This window comes from Delphinus delphis, chromosome 19 (assembly GCF_949987515.2).
Source record: "Delphinus delphis chromosome 19, mDelDel1.2, whole genome shotgun sequence".
Lineage (NCBI taxonomy): Eukaryota > Metazoa > Chordata > Mammalia > Artiodactyla > Delphinidae > Delphinus > Delphinus delphis.
In genome coordinates, this window is record NC_082701.1 from 56,192,188 (window position 1) to 56,213,049 (window position 20,862).

A 20,862-nucleotide genomic window follows, 5' to 3' on the forward strand; every position below is an offset into this window, starting at 1 on the left:
CAAGGGGAGGCCTCCTCCGGGAGGCCTCACTCCAATTGATATTCCCTGGGGTCTGAGGTTCTCTGTTAGTCCAGTGGTTTGGACTGGGAGCTCCCATCACAGGAGCTCGGGCCTAACCTCCGGCCCGGGAACCAAGATCCCAGAAGCTTCATGTTTCAGTAAAAAAAAAAAAAAGGAAAAGAAAAGAAAGAAAGAAAGGAGCAGTACAATATCAAAGAATAAAAAAAAAAAAAATTGGAAAAATAAAAAATATATTAGGAAAAATAAAACTATAATTGAAACAACGGCAACAAGGTAAAATAAAACCACAGCAGAAAAAAAAAAAAAAAGGTGGGGGGGGGGAGGGGGGAAGAAGCCAAAAGGAGATAACAATAACAAATTATAAAGAATAAAATAAAATTAGAAAAATAAAAGATTTATTAGGAAAAATAAAAATATAAAAGAATCAACAACAATGAATCAACAAGGTAAAACACAACCTCAATCTAAAAGAGGAAAAAAGAAAAAAGCCTTGGCTATGGGGGTGAAGTTTAGGCAGGGGGTGGAACTTAGGTAGGGGTGGGGTTTAGGGTGGGGCAGGACCTAGGCTGGTGGGGGGTGACGTTTGAGCATGGGGTGGGGCCTAGGCTGGGCGACGTTCAAGCGTGGGTCGGGGCCTCTGCTTAGGACCTGCGTGGAAGGCGAGAGGCAGCACGTGGAAAGGGGGCCCTCTGGAGTGTGGAGTTCTGGAGTTTGGAGGTAGGGCCCTGAGTGAGGGTGTGTGGGTGGGGTGTAGGCCCAGTTGTAGGGGGTCTCAGAGGGGGTCTCCGAGTGTAGAGGTGGGGCCCTGGGTGGGAGTGTAGGGGCTGCGCTTGGACTCTGTGCCACAGGAGGGCGGCTCTGAGGGCAGAGCATTAGGCCCCAGAGCCCAACAGGCTCCCTGGGGCCAGAGTGGACTGACCCCGTTCCCTTCCGTTCCTTCGCACCCCTCCCCCACCTTCTCCCCCAGGGTCTCCCCCGTCGCTGCTGGACCCCTAACTATGGGTGGGTCCCGCTGGCTGTAGGAACTCCTCCTCTCCCCCAGCCGCCCCTCAGGTGCGGCAGTCCCATCCCACCTCCACTTCTCCTCCACCTTCACTCCCTCCCATGCCCCACATCCTACCCGGTCACTGGGGGTTCCTCCCGTCCCTTTAGGTGTCCGTGGTCCCCCACCGGTGCCTGGTAGGTGCCCTAGTTGTGAGGAGACGCGAATTCCGCGTCCTCCTAGTATGCGATCTTGACTCCACCCCCTTCGTCAGTTATTTTTTGAAGCTGGCGTAATCGTGGTACAAAAAGCAGACAAAAGCATTACAAGAAATGAAACCGAGAATACAGGGCCATTTTACTGATGAATTAGAGGGCATTAAGCATCTAGGAATAAAGCTAACAAAGATTTACAAGGTGTCTAAAAACAATGATTAAAAATGAGTTGAGATAGTAAAAGGCCTAAATAAAAAAATAGACCATGCTTACTGATAAAAAACCCTCCATACTGTGAATGTGCATATCGTCCCCCCAAAACCTGTGGATTCATTGCATTTACAAGCAAAATCATCATCTTGGCAAGATAATTCTAAAATTTATTTTGAAGTGTAAAAGTGCAGGAATGATGAGGCTGTTTTGGAAAGACTTTTCTTAGTGAGAAGGGACTTGCCCTGTGGTGCAGTAGGACTTCTTACAAAGTTAGAGTTATTGAGACAGTGTGATATTAGCCCTGGTGCAGACAAATTGATCAGTGGAGTAGAAGAGTGAACCCAGAAACAGGCCCACATGTGCGTGGTGTTTTGGTATTGAGAGAGGTGACAGATGACTGGGAAAAAGGAGAGACTTTAATAGGTAGAGCTGGAAAACACTGATTATCTATGTAGAGAAAAATATTGTATCCCTACCACACATCACATACAGAAATCAACCTGAAATGGATTAAGGGTTCAACTGTCCAAATCAAACTTTGAAATACTGAGTAGAAATTACAGATATCACTTCCACCCTGGGATAAGGGTAATGTTCTTCCACAAGGCCCAGAAAGCATTCACTGTGTTAGACAAATTTCACTAATTAAAAATTTAAAAATTTTGTTCATTAAAAGACACTTTCAAAAGGGAAAATAATTTACTAACTGGGAGAAAATAGTTGCAAAACACAGAAATAAAGCATTAGTGTTAAGAACAAATAGCATATATAAATAAGTAATAAGAGGACAAATAGAAAAATGAGCAAAAGTCATAAACAGGCAATTCACATATAGCCAAACAACATGTCAGAGATGTCTGCTAGCATTAGTGATGATGGGAAGGCAATACGAGGTTACAATACGATATCATTTTATATTCATCTGATTGGCAAAAATGTATAAGGCTGGCAATACTTAGTGTTGGAGGAGATATGATCTGTAGGTTCCCTGAGGTGTCAATTTTGAGACATTTGTTCCCAAAGTTGAACGTTCATGTAACCAACTACTCAGCAATTCCACGCCTAGATGTACACCCAAGAGAAATAAGCATACAGGAGAAATGTGCAAGACTGTTGTAGGCAGCACTGTTCACAGCAAAAACCAGGGAAGAGCTCAGATTCCCATTAACAGCGAGTAGATGAGTACCCAGCTGTGTTGACACAATGGAATGTTGTATAGCTGCCCAAATCAGTACCTACAGTAACATGCAAAAATCTGGATGCATCTCAATATACCATTAAGTGAAAACAGTCCATGAAGGTTACATATCGCCGGATATCCTTTTTATAAACCTACAGGTAATACGTATTTGAAATTTTCTTAGAAATACATATGGATATAGTAAACAAATACAGGATTCAGGAGGATGGTTACCTCAGGTGGGGGAAGGCAAGGAACAGGAAGGGGAAATCACGTGGCCGGATGTAGGTTACTGCCAACGTCCTACTGTTTGGGATGGTGGGGTCACAGATGCTTGTTACCTTATTATAATGGAAGAAAGAAAGGAAGGAAGGAAAAGTAAGAAAAAAAGAGACAGGGAGAGAGGGAGAAAGGAAGAAAATGAAGAAAAGTGGGGAGAAATGGAACAAAGGAAAGAAAAAAAGAAGTGAGCTCATGAAATGCTGCTCTATAGCCACTATGGAGAACAGTATGGAGGTTCCTTAAGAAACTAAAAATAGAGCTACCATATGATCCAGTATTCCCACTCCTGGGCATATATCCGGAAAAGACCAAAACTCTAATTCTAAAAGATACATGCACCCCATGTTCATTGCAGCACTATTTACAAGAGCCGAGACATGGAAACAACCTAAAAGTCCATCAGCTGATAAATGGATAAGGAAGATGTGGTACATATATACAATGGACTATTACTCAGCCATAAAAAAGAACGAAATAGTGCCATTTGCAGCAACATGGATGGACCTAGAGATTATCATACTAAGTGAAGTGAGTCAGAGAAAGACAAATACCATAGGATACCACTTCTATGTGGAATCTAAAATGTGATACAAATGAACTTATTTACAAAACAGAAACAGACTCACAGACATAGAAAACAAACTTACAGTTACCAAAGGGAAAAGGGCGGGGGAGGGATAAATTGGGAATTTGGGATTAACAGATACACACTACTATATATAAAACAGGTAAACAAGAAGAACCTACTATATAGCACAGGGAGCTGTATTCAATATCTTGTAATAACCTATAAAGGAAAAGAATCTGAAAAAGAACCTATATATATATACTCACATATGTATAACTGAATCACTTTGCTGTATACCTGAAACATTGTAAATCAACTATACTTCAATTAAAAAAAAGAACTCATTTCCCCTCAACACACATAATTTAAATAACTGCTGCTCTGTGTCTTGGCGTGTCGACAAGACAAGGTCCTCAAAGCAGACGCTCAAAAATCCCTCTGCGGAACGTTACTGATTAACCTGTGGGCTCTTGTTAAGTCTGTCCTCATCAGGCATATTCAGGAAAGCACTGATGTCTCTGGGGCATCACGTACGTGAACAATCGCCAAGACGATGGCGCATCCCTGGCGTCTATTTGGGAGACACACACACAAGAACAGCTACTTCTTGTGTGCAGAAAAGACAAACCCTCTACAATCAGCATTCTTTCCTGCCTCTATCTTTTCCCTCTCTTGTTTTTCTTCTTGCCCTCTTTTCCTCCTCCCAAACCTCCAGACTTTGCTCGCACTCGCAGGTGCCATCGTGTAGAATTCCCGTAGGGAGAAGGAAAGTATTAAGTCTTTGTTCCAGGGGCATCAGAATACATATACCCAATATAAATTGGGTAATTTATAGTTTAGGGCACACATGTGAGTTTTCTATGTGGAATTTAAGAACCCAATCGAGCACCTTCCCTTGGAGACAAATGGGCATTTATTTCCTGATTTCTGAAGGAGGTTTCTGGGCTCGAGGATGGGGAACTTCTCACAGATGGGGAAACTTCTCACAGATGGCGGTACTTGGATTGAAAAGAATTTTCTGCCGCGAGATCAGTTCCAGACTTGCCCGACTATTAGAGCTCACAGGGAGAGAGGAGCAGAAGGTGGTAATTTGCTAAGAAAGGAAGGAAAAACAATAATATTTATTTGATTACATTTTCTCATGTTCTAGTGGGGGGTAAATTACAGGCCTAATGACTTCAGTGTTGAGGGTTTGCCGTGAACAAAGCTTCCTAAGGTGCTAAGGGCTTTGGAGTTAAAGGGAACTCAGCAGAGAGGAAATACTGTCACCACTAGGCTTTTATACACAAGATGAGCATTTCCAATAGTGCTGTTTGGCTCCAAGCACCCTTTTCCTGCTCTCCTACCATTGACTACAAATGAACAATAAAAGGGGAAAATGTGTGGCTTATGAATGAGGGGAATAATAACACGATGCATTCGTGTTTCAAAGGCCTTTCATTCTTGGTAAATTTTCATCCTTACTTCAGCTCTGTGCAGTATACTCTTACTCCCATCTTACTTCCCATAAGTGGGGAAACTGAGACTTTCTGTTCCTTGAATATAATTTACTAGTTCTTTTTGATTTGAACTTGGTCCAAGTGTCTCCTACTATTTTCCAAAGACTGAATTCCCTAGCCTTTGCCAAAATAGTTACAGACCCCTCTTTAAAAAGGCTCTCCGGCGGCTTCTCTGGTGGCGCAGTGGTTGAGAGTCCGCCTGCCGATGCAGGGGACGCGGGTTCGTGCCCCGGTCCGGGAGGATCCCACATGCCGCAGAGCGGCTGGGCCCGTGAGCCATGGCCACTGAGCCTGCGCGTCCAGAGCCTGTGCTCCGCAACAGGAGAGGCCACAACAGTGAGAGGCCCGCGTACCGAAAAAAAAAAAAAAAAAAAAAGGCTCTCCGGGCCCACAAAGGCAGATGCGCCCCAAGGCCCAAGCTGGTCTGGGAATCTGGGAAGACTACTGGCCAAGAAGGCTGATGGGGTCCCAAGTGCTTGATCCACCGCCACCAGCCCCTTTCCGCCCTGCCCTGCCTGCACAGGGGTCTGTACGTTGAATCAGCAGACTTTTCAGAAGTGGCCAATTTGGGTTTGAATCCAGATCTTCTCCCAGTGCAGTAATCTTGGGGAAATTATTTACCACTGCAAGTTTTACATTCCTCACCCTTCATTTAGGGCAAATTATCTCTACCTGGCTGTGTTTGTGGGGCTACCCGAGCCCGCAGCCCACGGGGGAGCACGTGAATTTTTCTTAATGAATGACCAGATTTCTCACTTTTTTTAAAAAAATTTTTCAGAGAATAAAGGTGAGAGAGAGAAGAAAACGAGCTCATCCAGATCTTCTAGCTCAGGATAGAATTGCTTGGAATTTCCTCTAAGGCGGAAGGGAGGTCTCTCCTCTTTCTGCAAAGCCGGATCCTCTCCTGTATTACTGATTCTGGGAGGTAAATGCGATAGCAGAAAGAACGCTGGATTAAAAAAAAAAAATCCCAATTCTGCCACTTAACATCTGTGTGACCCTGAGCTCTTCACTTGGCCTCCCTGAGTCATATAAATAATACCTTTTCTGTCTCCTTCCTGGTGTTGCAGGAATTTAAAAGAGACCAGACAGAAAAAAAGATTTTTAAGTTAGACAGCAGCCTCCAACTTAAAGATGTATAATCTCTGCTGTTGTCAGTATTAAAATTCTATTCTGCAACATACATTTCTCTGTAAATTTCCTCAAGGAGACAGATACTTGAAAATCTTTCGCAAGTCGACCAGAACCTTCTTTGTCAGTAGACGCTCCCTCCACGGCCCCTTGAAAGCCTCTGTGCTCAGGAATATCAGAGGGATCCTTATCACTGGGAGATTTGGGGGAATTTCTAATCTGTGGGACTAACTGAGCATAGGATCAGATGCCTTCTCCAGCTCAGCAGGAGAGACACGCTCTCCAAACCCAGCTAACCACCTTCAGATGAATCGGTCCCGGTGATCAGGTATTTGTGAAAGGTTAATTGAAGGTACATTCCACATTTTCACGGAATCTCAACCCGGGGATACGATTGCACTCGGCTCGAGCTTCCAAGTTTTCATCTCCCTTCTGCCTGTGCTCATCTGATGATAAAATGCCATCTCTCTGTTACTGGCATTTGACCTTTAAATGGCAGAGAGCTGGCTTTGTCATCAGACAGAGTCGTGAAGAGCCGTAAAGGAGGAGACGGAGTTAGAATCCTAACACGTGCAACGCCAGTGCAGTGCAAAGCCTCGTGGACCCAGGCACGGTTTCCTGATGGGAAATAGGGAAAACGGGCCTTCCAGACTTCCCCTCTGGAGCCCTTTGCTGCAGCGCTGTATCACATATTGACAGCCGGCTGTGTGGCTACCCGTTTGCAGCCTTCCCTCTTTCAAATTTAGACTTAAAACTTCCCTATCCTCACGATTCCATCCCCTTTCTCTGTTCGAGATTTAAACAATGATAATTCGTAGCTGATTGCCGGTTGCATGCTAACGCATGGTGCTGTCTCCTTGGGTTATTCGAAGTGTCCTCAATCGTGGACACTGAAAATTCTCTGGCACGTGAATGTTCTCTGTAAGATCCTGTCAGCCAGGAGTTAAAAATGCATTTCAGTCATCAAAGTGCTGGGCAACACTGCCAAGACACTTCACCTTTCTGTGCCTCTGCTCCCAGAGCCATAAAGCAGAAGGAGTTTAATAACATCACCTCACCTTGTAATCGGAGTGTTTTCAAGGAATAACTAATGCTACACCTTGTAAAACACATAGGAAACTATGAAGCATGATGTGAAACCTTGATCTTAACTTTTCCTTCAGGGCTGCGGGAAGGACGCAGGAGGGGAGGGAGAAGAAGAATGAAGTGGGGCTGGAGGGCAGGCTGGAGGGACTCAGCAGACCTGTGTTTGACTCCAAACAACCAAATCCTTTCTTACATTTGCACAACAGAAATCAATGGGTAACATCTCCGGCATGAAAGACAGCAGAAACTGACACAGAATCGCTTCATCTGGCAATTCCATCCTTCCTAACTCAAGCCAGATTCCCTGAGATCTCAGGATTCAAAATGACACTGCCCCTCGTTATTTGTCAGCCCGTCTTCTTATTCCTGGCCACCATCACCACTCTCCGGCCACGCTTCCCACTAATCCTTCCATGACGAGGTGTACTTACTAAATGCACACAAGTTAGGAATGCAGGAGATGAACAATTGTAAAAAGTGGTACCTATGTAGAGGGATAAACAACAAGGTCCTACTGTGTAGCACAGGGAACTATATTCAATGTCCTGTGATAAACCAGAATGAAAAAGAATGAAAAGAAATATATATATATATATATATATATATATATATATATGTATAACTGAGTCACTTTGCTGTACGGCAGAAGTTAGCACAACATTGTAAATCAACTATACTTCAATTTTTTTTCTTTTAAAGAAAAAGGAAGAAGGCTCCCAGGCAGGGAACAATTCAGACATTAGATGAAACTCTATGTAAGCCAAGGCTGACTTTTACGGCACAGGCTGTCAGTCTGTAGAGTTTTGGGGAAGACGTAGAGAGAGCTGTCAGGACAGCCTTTGCAAGTAACTGAGAATTGAACCCAGCCCCCTAGATGGAAAAAACTGGGATGGGGGCAGGTGGGGGAGGGAATGAAAAGGCTGCTACAGGGAGGACAGGATGGACACAGGCGCAGAGAAGACAAGGGGCTGGCGTGAGTAAGTGGGGACGCTGCTGACTGGGGGGAAACGGTGATGCTCGGTGAGCTGGACCCAAGATGACGGGAAACGTGAAAGCAATGCTGGCTGCCTTGTTTTCCATAAAACGTTTAGTCAAAGAGGTCAAAGGCAGGTACCACCTCCTTTTTGGTGGACTAAAAATGTATGGACATAGCGACAGCTATTTACAACTCAAAATCCTTTTTCTTCTAACGTCTTAACACAGTTTGGTGTTTCGGAAGGCTGAAAGTAACCAAAGTCGAACTTTTAGACCAGTGGGATTTTATTCCCATCCCCGCAGGAGCTACTTCACAGCATCATCACTTCAGGCAAATCATTGCGTCGGGAAGTACTGTTGAAAGGTCACAAAGATGTAAACTAGCAAGAGTGAAGGATGGGAGAACCCCCAAATTCTGTGAAATTTACAGGGTGAGCTTCACGTTTAGGCAGAACAGGCAAATGACTCTTCATGTGTGATTGCTGGGATTTTGGAAAATGCCCCAAGTATCGAAGAAGAAAATGTCCCCTCACCCTCTGGCTGCCTGAAATTCCACCCACAGCACTTAATCCCTTTAGTTTAAGGGCTTGATCCCTGTTAAAATGTCTATATCCATGGAAGCGGTAAGAATTTAAGCTGCCCCCTCAAGCTACTGTCCCATTCTTTGCTTCCTTTCACTGTAAACTTCATAATTAAGTGGTCTGCTCCCCAGAGCCCCTATTTCCTCACCACCCACTTTCTCCTTAATCTCATAAAATCTAGCCTCTATCCCCATCTCTCGACAGAAACCGTTCTCCCCAAGGTCACCAAGGATCTACTGGTCACCAACATTTTCGCATCCCTTTTAACCCGTGAGTGCCCTCTCTCTTGAAACCCTCCATCCTCAGCATCCAATGTGCTGTGGTCCTAGTATTCTGTCCCTGTAACCTTCCATGGTTCCTCATCCTGCGCTCAAATTCCCCAAACAGCTGATGTTTGTAAATTGCTTTACTGGTCACGAAACAGGTTCATCTCTATTATTTCTGAGTTTCAAAGCTTTATGAGGGGAGTATGTTATCACCCTATTGGGGAGGAGAAAATTAAAGTGCAGCGAGTTGCTAATAAGTGGAGCTAAGTTAACCCAGGCTTCCTGACTCCAAGTCCGTGCGCTATATGTGGACACATTCTAATGGCCAGTTTTCAATCCCCTCCTCTTTCCTCTATGTTCCCCTTACAACAAATCCATTGTCTTTATGGCTTCAACCTGCTCAGTCAATTCTACATGAATTAAGCTGTGTTCCAGGACCTTAGAAATCTGGGCATAGAATGTGGTCAACACAACACTAACTGCAACCCAGCAGTTCAGGAAGGCAGAATGGGGAAGAGCTGAGTTCTGGGTTAACATCCTGGTTGTCTACTTAGTGGTCTTATGTTACTGGGCAAGTTACTCCATCCTTGTTATCCTTTGTTGTAAACTGGGAATAATAAGAGTAATTCTCAATGACTAGTTTTGTGAGGGTGAAAGGAGATAATTTGGGGAGAACATTGAACATGGGGTCGGAGGCATAGAGGGAGCTCAGGTGTAAATACTGTGATTGGCTCTAATAAAGAGACCTGAGCAGATGTTCTTGGAGAACTTTTGTTCACATCCCTTTTTTTTCCTATCCACACGAATGCCCTTTTGGACCGCCATCTTTCTGTCCATGGGACCAACATAATCATTCCCTTAGTCACCTGGATTTGAAATCTCTCTCCTTCTCTTTTCCTTATGCAATCAGCTACCAGGCTCAGTTTAATCTTCCTTCCGTCTGTCCTTCCCACCTGGATCCCCGATGAGCCATCCCCGTGGTCTCCCAGTGCTTGACCACTCCTTACTCCAATCCAACCTACCCATGTTTATGAGTGATTTGTCCAAAATACAGCTTTTATCATTTTCTTTTCTGGACTGAAAATCACCCAGTGGCTGGCCATCGCCTCTAGGAGAAAGAACAAACCATTGCATTTGGGATTCAAAGTCTTCCTGACCCCCACCTACTTCTTCCCCTCTATTCTGCTCCCTTCATACACAACCCTTATTTTCTGTTCAAAGCTCTTGCTCCAGCCAGAAGTTCACCTCACAACCCCAGGCATTTGACTTGTATTTCTGCCTCTCCCACTGCTATGTCCTCCTCTTCCAGGGAGTCTTCCGTGATGCCCTCTGTTTGCTTCTCTGTCTGAATCAACTCAGCCCTTGCTCAGCCTCCACACCCTTCCTCTCCAAATGCATCTGCCCCACCGTCATCTCAACTGTATTGCAGCAACTACAGTAATGACAGCCACCATTTATTGGTCACCTGCTATATACTTTACCCACATCGTATGCCATCAAATACCCCTACCCTGCAAAATGGGTACTGTTACCCCGCACATTTTACAGGTGAGGAAACAAAGGCGTCGCTTGTTAAGAAAGTTGACCAAGACTGCAAGGTTTCTAAGTGATAGAGGTAAATGTTAAACCAACTCTGAAAATACATGTCATTTATAACACCATTGCTGCCCGGCACTTACTCCCATTGTAAAATTAGCATCTGCTACGTTGAATAAATATTTTAAAAATATTTCATTGAGAATCTTCCTTTCTTAAATTCAACTGCAAGCTTCTACAGGCCATCTTCCCACAACTTGACCCTGTAGGCATCCCTGGCTGTGGGAAATGATGTCTAGAAGTTCCACAATCAAAAGAACCAGTACGGTACACGTGATTGTAAGTGTCCATTCCTACTGGCTTAAAGGAGCATCACGGCTCATCGGCCAAGTTATTGTGTTTATCCAAAGAGAGCGGGAAGGTACTGGCTTTGATGTAAGGGGCGTCCTATGAGTACATGCCTACCGTAGTATTTAATGCTACTCTGGGAGGTGTATTAGACATTAGATAAGCTGGGTGCACCTCAGAGATCTGGGATCATAGTGTATCGCCTTTTCTGACATTCTGGAAAGGATCCACGTACCTCCTTTAGTATTTCTACCTCTAGAATCAATATTTTGGACCACAAGGGTTTTCTGAGGTTTTTATCTTTGTTTTTGTTTTTGTCACAATGCATCTCCCCTGTTAGTAAGGGCATCACAGTGTTTTCATATCAGGATACCCAGTGCGTGTTTGTATATTACAGGCAGCTCTAATTCCACTTCTATTAAACCCTTGATACATAATTATAGGGGAAGGTGAATGCAGGTCTTTAAAAATATTATCACAGGTGGCTCTTCTTGCTCTCTTGTCATTCTTATGTTCATCCAAATTTTGGAAACAGCCCAGTCATTTAAACTTATGTTTTTGGGATGGGAACTTTCGGAGAGCTTTTCCAATAGGTAGGAAAAAAGAACATGCTTAAAAAGGCTAGTGATAAACACGAAAAGACATTGTCTTGAAAAAGACACATTCCTTGGCCAACCTTTGAGATATGAGAACATCTACGTACAAATAGGGAGCTTTCTCCTTGATCTTTAAATTCTCTCAGGCCTCACACCTCTTGTGGCGGATCTGGGTCCCTCTGGCTCTTTTCAATAAGAATTACCTATTGTTGTCTCTTTCTGATTATCTTTTCCTCCGATTCCTCAGAAGCTTTTATCTGCTGCGCCTTTTAGACTCAACTTTTCTCTTTCATGCAACTTGTCAGAGCCTCAAGACTGAAGATTATGGTCTTTTTCTGCATTGCTATGTGAATCTTCATAATTATATTCTCAATCAGAAAGGAGTAATTTTCTTTACACCTAAGCCCTGAAGCTCCCCTCTAAAATTTACAACTTGCTTCTGACTCAACTTGCTTTAAGGTACTAACTTACTAAACTCTAAGCCTACAAGAACATAATTACCTTTAAAGCATATTTAGCTTAAATATATATATAGGTACTAAAAAAAGAATTTGAACTGTTTGTCATCACAGTTTTATTTCAGTCTATCAGTCAAAAGAATGAAAGTGAACTCCATATACTTTCAGCATCCCCGAATTACAAGTCTACCAAGAGAGTTTCTTGGATCAAAATTAAATTTCGAACTCAAAAAATGCAAACAGTGGTTTAAAAAGTAGTCATTGGGATCTACTCTGTCCTACGCACCAGGAGGAACAGAAATGTGAATAAGATACAGCCCTTATTTTCAATAAGATTATAGTCTACTAGGAGAGGGCAAAGTATACCCAAATCATGGAGTTACAAAGCAGAATTTTAAGGGAATAAATAAGAGAAAAGACTGCTGGGGACTCAGTAAAGAAAGCAGTACTGGGCTTCCCTGGTGGCGCAGTGGTTGAGAGTCTGCCTGCCGATGCAGGGGACGTGGGTTCGTGCCCCGGTCTGGGAAGATCCCACATGCCGCGGAGCGGCTGGGCCCGTGAGCCACGGCCGCTGAGCCTGCGCATCCGGAGCCTGTGCTCCGCAACGGGAGAGGCCACAACAGTGAGAGGCCCGCGTACCGCAAAAAAAAAAAAAAAAAAAAGAAAGCAGTACTTAGTGTGTACTTTAAACCACAAAGATGATGTCGATGAACAGAAATGACGGATGGGCACTCTGGCTGCAGCAGGAGTGTGAGCAAAGATGATCAAGACCCAAAAACCCCAGCCATGGTCTAAAAAAGTGAAAACATTATATTTTGCTAAAGCAAGACCAGAATGAAGCCCAGGAGGGAATGGTTAAGTCTAAACACCTAGCTTGGAGGCATTTAAAGGGGGGCTTGAATGATGTAAAGTAGTTTGAACTTCCTTCTTTGCCAATAAGAAGCCACTGAAATTTTCACAAATAATTTGATATCAATTCCTTGGCAATAAAACAAATTCCATATCACCTTTGGTGTAGAATCTTGTCAGACTATGAATATTTCCTTCCCCTTGGGGAAGTATGAGGCCTTTTTATTTTTTAATTGAATTTAATTATTTTATTTACTTATTTTTGGCTTCATCAGGCAGCACGCAGGATCTTTGTTGAGACATGCAGGCTATTTCGTTGCGACGCGCGGGCTTTTCTCTAGATGTGGGGTGTGGGCTCCAGAGCACGTGGGCTCAGTAGTTGTGGCCCACGGGCTTAGCTGCCCCAGGGCATGTGGGATCTTAGTTCCCCGGCCAAGGATCTAACTCGCGTCCCCTGCATTGGTAGGTGGATTCTTTACCCCTGGACCACCAGGGAAGTCCCTAGGAGGGCTTTTTAAAGCTTACAAATAAAGAAAGCAAGCATGAAGGGAAAGAGGTGAATAGAACAGTGATGGTCACTTATATGTGGAATCTAAAATATGACCCAAAGGACCTATCTACGAAACAGAAACAGAATCACAGACCTAGAGAACAGCCTGGTGGTTGCCAAAGGGGAGGGGGTAAGGGGAGGGATGGAGTGAGAGGTTGGGGTCAGCAGACGGAAGCTTTTATACATAGGATGGGTAAACAGCAAGGTCCTACTGTATAGCACAGGGAACTATATTCAATATCCTATGCTAAACCCTAATGGAAAAGAACATTTAAGAAAAAGAATGTATGTATATGTATAACTGAATCACTTTGCTGTGCAGCAGTGATTAACACAACATTGTAAATCAAGTATACTTCAATAAAAAAAATAAATAAAAAATAGAACAGTGATGGGGGAGAGAATGGAGCCAGGCATCTCTGGTGGATACGGATGTTCTGTTTCACGATGCAGGATGCCAGCCGCCACTAGCGTTGGCACGATGGATACTAAGAGCCCGATTTTGGATTGGGTGTTAGGTGACATATTCCGGAGACTTCTTGTTCTCTAAACGGCTTTGCCATCCATGGGGGGAATATGTGGCCTCTCCTAGAAATCTGAGCATCGTCTCTACAGGCATTTTGTCGGCATAACAGCAGACGGTTACTGTAGAAACAGTCGTTAACCACAGGCTGCGGGCAAAGCTAATCCTGAGTGTGTTGCAACCATCGGAACCAGGAAATCTGAGCTGCTGCTAATAGGGTTCCAGCAGCTGAGTCCTCAGCCGCTCTTGGCCCAGCTTCCCATCCATGATCACAGGGCTTGATTCTTGCTTGTGCCCTGTTGTTTGGTTTCTGTTAAAGGATTTTTTACTGGGTGAAAGACGAATCATGGACTGACATTTTTTTTCCTTTTGAAAGTGCGGTGTCAGAGCCGGATAGGGATCTTAGAGAAAGATCTAAATGTTCAGCCATCATTCCTAGGTGGACTCTGCGGTCCAGAAGAGGGAAGGCTGCTGGGGCAAAGATATGCAGTGGTTTCTGACCGCCTCCCCTTTGATGAATACCCCTCCTCTCGGCCTCTCGTGTTCAGTAGACCTCGAAGCAGCAGTTCTTTCAGTCTTTAATTCACATCCCCCCTTCTTACAGCCTCACTCACAGACATTTTAACCTTATAAACGATTTCAGTTGGTTCTTATCCTTCTCCGTAATATCTCCCAAACAAATCCCTTCATGGATTGCTTGACAAAATGAGTATCAGAGGAAAGAAGAGAGCTGGTAGACCTGAGGGGTGGGAATAGCTGGAACTTTTGGGGGATTGTGGGCACATGGTGGCACAGCCCACGTAGCCCAACGGATGTCAAGGACCAACTGTGGAATGTCTATCATTTCAAGGCCATAAGGAAAACACCGGACATCTGATTTCAACACACATTCATCCACTGACTAAACAAAATATGAAGGCTCCCAACATGAGGTGCTGGGCTGGCTGCAGAGATAGGTGTCCTTCCTTTTGTCTAAGAAGGTCAGATTTCTATGCTATAGGACCTGGGTCATAGATCCGAATCCGAGGTGCAAGCTACCTCTAACCAAGACTCACGTGGAGCAGAATTTTACAGATACAGGAATGAGGGTTCAGATGCTGGGTGGTCAAAGAGAATGCTAACCATCCCACGTAGATGGGAGAATTATTTTCATGAAAACACCAAGTCTGGCATTGGATATGGACAACGGCAGAGACCCCAGCACCCAGGAGATACATGAAAATCCTGCAGGTCAGAGGAGAGCAAGAGGAAACCTTCTGAGAACCACTCTTGTCCTCCCCGCCAAATTCACGGAGAAGAGAGGGACCTGGGACATCCAGATGGCACACCATGATCAGGTGAAACGATCATGACAGGATTATCCCCTTGTAATGAGAAAAATGCACCAGGTGAAACATGTTGGAAGCTGTGGAACAGACCCAGGGACACACTTTTATGTGGAATTGTAGCTCACGTAATGGATCTTGGCATGAAAACGCAACTGATCATGATTACTTTGTGTGTTGGTGTGTGTGTGTTTTGGTGGTGGAGCAGAGCTGGATGCAGGGCCTTAAAAATTAGGGATAATTCTCCTCTCTGGGATTAAATCTCCTTTTTCAAAATTCTTTTCACCATTAAAAGATGGGGAAATTCAGAATTCTAAGAGAAAACTTAGACTCATCTCTCCCTGGTCAAAAGGTTCCCTTTATTACTTATTAAAATTCCCTTTGTCAAATCCAGTGGAATGCTACTCAACATTCAGTTCAGATATTAACTCTATATGTTTAACAGGAGGAATAGACTGGGCTTTTGCATTCTCAGTGGTGGAGCTGGGGACACAAATTTCTTCTGCAACCACATAGCTAATCTTTTGCGGGTGCAACTGGGCAACTGTTCTGGTAGTTGGGAGATGTTCTGACTCATTTGATTTTATTCCTTGGGGCAGAAATTATGGTTATAAACAATTATATCTCTTAACTTATTTGGGAGCAGGGAAGGGCAGATTGCTCCATAAACATACCATGATATCATGAAAGCACAATTTCTAAACAAAGACTTTAAACAGGTAAGTTACAGGTCTGACCTAGTCTCCTCCTTGGTGCGACCATGAAGCCCATTTTCCATAAAGGGGACTTGCACTTTGCCTAGACTGCTTAATAACAATATAAAAATTCATGTTCCACTTGTTTTCCAGAAGAAAGAGAATTACATGGTGATGTTAGAGAGTCTTGATCTCCAAAAGGGCATTTAGTTTTTGGCTTGTCTTCTTTGTTTGCATATGAGAGTCGCGGGGAATAAGACAAGGCATTCAAACATCCAATGTGTGATTTCTAGCCCTCCTGTAACTCTTTCATTTTTGGAAATATGATCAACAGACTAGCAATCCTGAAGCTCTCTCAATGCCAAACGCAAATGCTAGAGAAAATGTTTATTAGAAACCTTTTAAATTCAAAGATGAAATTGTTAAGAAAGCAAGGATATTCTTCTAAAGGCAGGGGAAATGTGGGCACGTGGATCCAGGACACTGAGAAGGCCCTAGAGTCACCAGCATCTCTGGGGCATCTGTTGATTGGAGAAGCCCCAGCATTCACGGCTGCGTGTACATTGGGACAGAAGGCAAAGCCTTTGGCCTCTGCATGAGGAGGATCGTATCAGAGAACCCAGCACACATCAGAGGCACACGATGGTGTACAGCCTCAAGAAGAGGATGCATGTTATCATCGCAGCTAAATACCACTCAGTTTGGTAATACATTTCCTGGAACCCCCTCGTCCCCCACCTTCATAGCCCCCTGGATAAGTCTCTCTTCCCTGTCAAGGCCATCTCCCCCCCGCCATCCTAGACAAATACAAAAGAGACCACCCAGGTCTTCCCTGGTGGCGCAGTGGTTGAGAGTCCGCCTGCCGATGCGGGCGACGCGGGTTCATGCCCCAGTCCGGGAAGATCCCACATGCCGCGGAGCGGCTGGGCTCGTGAGCCACGGCCGCTGAGCCTGTGCGTCCAGAGCCTGTGCTCTACAACGGGAGAGGCCACAACAGTGAGAGGCCGCGTACCGAAAACAAACAAACAAAAGAGACCACCCGAATCGAAAACAAGACATATTTCCCTTCTTTCCCATTTGTCCAAGATTATGTAAATTTCCCCCCTTTTTTTCATATATACATTTTCTAATATTTCACAAGGATCACAGATTTCTTTTTAAGAGAGAAAGAGTTCAGTTCCGTCACAAGAATCACTTTGTTTTCCTTCTTCCATGAGCCTCTCCCGCTCTGGACATGACAAAGGATGGTTTATGCTTGTTAAAATATAAAAATTGGCACGACTGAAGTTTCAAAAGGACAGAATTTAATTTGTCCTTTGTAGTTCCTCTTTTCTTTCCCTTTTGGTACCATTTCATTAACTCCATGCTTTTCTCAAAAGTCACAGAGTATTATTCTTTGTTTTTGAAAAAGCAAAACAAAACAAAGCGAAACCCAAAGCTAACAGCCCTTCGACAAAGAACAATAGGAAATGAGTAGCCAAGGCTCCCAGAGATGATTATTATTATGAATCTTTGTAAGAAAATGTCATTGGGACCCAGCCATGGAATTGAATTCCTCTTCCCAATTTCATTGGCACTTATTGGGTCTGACAGTTTGATGAGAGAATTGCGGATTATTTAGAAGCTCTTCCAGCACTGATAGGATCCAGTTTGATAAAAAGCGTTTACTGAGTGTTAGTTACGACCTCAGTTACTGTGAGGAGGAAGGAGAAAAGTGAATTCGCTGCTTTTCCTCCAGGAGGGGAGGAAAGGGGAAATTCATGAAAGACATTTATCTTTTTATTCATTTTAACCAAGATTTAGTCCTCATTTATTTCTTACACAGCCAAAGAAAGAGAGGCGCCAATGATTGCTAGACAGAATTATTTAAACAGAGTTTCTCAGGCAGATGTGGGAAAACTGGGTGAAGATAATTGGGAAATTCTTCCTTGAGGATTAAACTGTGGCAGATCGTAAAGGAAGAAAGTGAAACTGTAGGTTAAAAGGGTCATCTCTATGGCTATGACATCAAAACCAAAAGTCAGAAGATGTACACTTCCTTTCCTAAATGTCTCAATTTTTTTAAAAAAACATTTAAATTCCCAGCTTAAAAACTAGAAGTACCTGTGGAAAAGTGCATGTGATCTATTGTCATTGCTTGTGTTTGAATTCCAACTCTATCCCTTCCAAGCTATGTGGCTTTGGACATGTTAGTTAATCTTTGCAAGCACTTTTCAAAAAGGAGCCATGAAAGAGTATGTTTTGTTCTAGGAGAGACAAGAAATTTAATGGATTAATGTAGACTTCCTTGGGTGGAGATGCGTCTGATGAAGCAGGTGGGGTTTAGGCCTTAAATGGTGCTTTTTGACCATGAGAAGCAGCAAAGGGATTCTAGGTTAGGGAATCACTTGATCACATACATGATTTCGGAAAGGTAATTTCCGCAAAACTGAGGAGAACTGACCAAAAGAGAGGTGATGCTAGAGAGTGCTGTAGTTGGGAAGGTCTCATAGCAATTCAGCCATAGGATGAGAGGATGATGGGAAATTCGGTACTTTCTCAATTGAATTCCATCCTCACTACCTTTCCCATCAAAGTCAATAAACAATGGGGTTGGGGAATGAGGGCTTATGTGGGGGGGTGAGAGGAACATTCAGACACATTATTGAAACGGTCCGATGATACTGGATTCGTTGTGCAAAAACCCCCTTCTCTAGCTGGGATTCAAATTCATATTAAATTGGACAACAATCTAGATAATTTAGAGACCAGTCCTAGGCAAACACACGCTAGCTGCTTTCATGCATTTCTTTTTCTTGCCCTGAAACACTTAGCAAACAAGCATTCATTGTGAATACGTTTCCAACTCTGATCAGTAATCAGGGAGAAGTTCTGAATCTTTCACTGCCAAAGGAATGTCAATGCATTAGTAACAAACCAGAGCCAGAGCTTCAAGTCTAGGAGACAGTGGCGGGGGTGGGGGACGGTTGTTAGGGGTTAGGGAGGAGAAAGGAAGGAGTTTGCAATTAAAAAGAGAGAGAGAGAAAGAGTCCCAGAAGGAGAACTGCGTGTAAGACCAACTTCAGAAGTCAACAGAGCACGTCCTGTGGCTCTCCATCCCACTGTAGTTTTCACACACAGAGAACGATATTCAGTAGTCGTTTTGATCAGTTGCTAAGGCTTCAAAATGTGCCTTTGAAACACGAGGCAGCATCTGGAGAAAATAACTTCCAGCCCAAAGACCCCCCAGGCTGAAGGAACTCGGCTCTGGAGTCGGATGTCCTAACCTGCCGCGTCACTGCCTCACTTGCTCCTCCGGGGTGAGCCTCCGTGAAGCATCTGACCTCGGATTCCCCAGGACACTGAGCCTATTTCAGCAGACTTTGTTGCACAGAGGAGAATTTGGTTTGTGTGTTTCTGCATCGGGCTTTCTGGATTTAATTAAGGGAAAATGAGGTGTCAGGTACAAATTAAATTACTCTTTAGCACAACTCCAGTCTCCCTGTGTCCTCTCTTACCCGTCCCCCCCACACCACACTCCTGAATGACGCAGGGCTCCTTAGGGATCCCTTATGTAAATGAGGTGGGCAGCCCCAGGGCACCGAGGGAGCTCCGTGGAGTCCATAGTAGCCCATGTTCTTGGTCCATGATTTCTATGATGACATTACCACTCAGGGTCCTTGGCCTTCCTTAATCAATAGCAATTGATAAGAGGCCAGACAAGAAATTCAGACAAGGCTTTATTGGGGCCCCTGCTACAGCAGGAGGGAGTGAAAACAGGTAACAAGTTCCCTTGCTCACTTCCCGAGGCGGGGGGCGGTCCTTATATGGGGTGAGGGTAGGGGTGTGTCCAGGTGACGGGCCAGAGGGGTGACTTAGCTGTTTTGCCCACCCCTTTGGCGGTGTTGTGTGCAGGGGGCATGCGTAGGACCCTGCTTTTGCTCCCGACACCCTGTTTTTGCTCCCAGCTCTTCAGAAGTGGCAGTTGAGTTTTTGGTCTTTTTGTATCTTGTCCATAATTTGCCCCAACTGTGCATGCATGCAGTTATTTTTAGTCCCTCATAGTCTCTTTGTATTTTGTTGCTCAAGGAGACGTTTGCCCAGGTGCAAGCTCTGCAGTACAGAGTCCCAGGTCCCAGGTCCTAGCCTGTCCCAATGAGACCGTGTTCTCATGATCAAAGATAAAGGCCCAGGGGCTTCCCTGGTGGCGCAGTGGTTGAGAGTTCGCCTGCCGATGCAGGGGACGCGGGTTCGTGGCCTGGTCCGGGAAGATCCCGCATGCCGCGGAGCGGCTGGGCCCGTGAGCCACGGCCGCTGAGCCTGTGCGTCCGGAGCCTGTGCTCCGCAACGGGAGAGGCCACAACAGTGAGAGGCGCGCATACCGAAAAAAAAAAAGATAAAGGCCCAAACTCTAACCATCGTATCTGAGTTCTAGGTATCAACATGGAAGAAGAGAAAATCAACTCTACTTCAATTAAAAATATAAATAATTTTTTTAAAAAGTAGACTAAGTCAAAAAAAAAAGAAAAAGAAATATCTGCTGTACAAAAAAGGAAAAGACTATTAAAGCATAATTTAATAGGGGGAAAAGAAGATGGAAGAATAGACAAAAAAGAAAACGGGCAAAGGTCACATGCCAGCAATTGCTTAGAGACATTTCTTGGAAGTTGCTTCACTCACACTTCATCGGCCAGAATTTAAACATGTTATACATAAATGTAAGGAAGAGTGGGAAGTGAAAGTCCAGCCAAAATCGGAGGTTTTCTTACTAAGGAAGAGAGAGAGAAGAGAAACTGAGTTCTCTGCCAAGGTTGAGCCATTTGGCCCATCAACCAGAGTTATTTATTTGACCAAAATAATTGTGGAAACAGATATGAAGCACACAACACATTCACATCCCTCCCCAAGGGAGTGAAAGCGAAGTTTCAACTATGTGCTGCCTCCTAGCAAAGTCCAGAGTCTACAGCCCTCTACATCCACCTCCAGGTGCTGCTCTCTTATCGT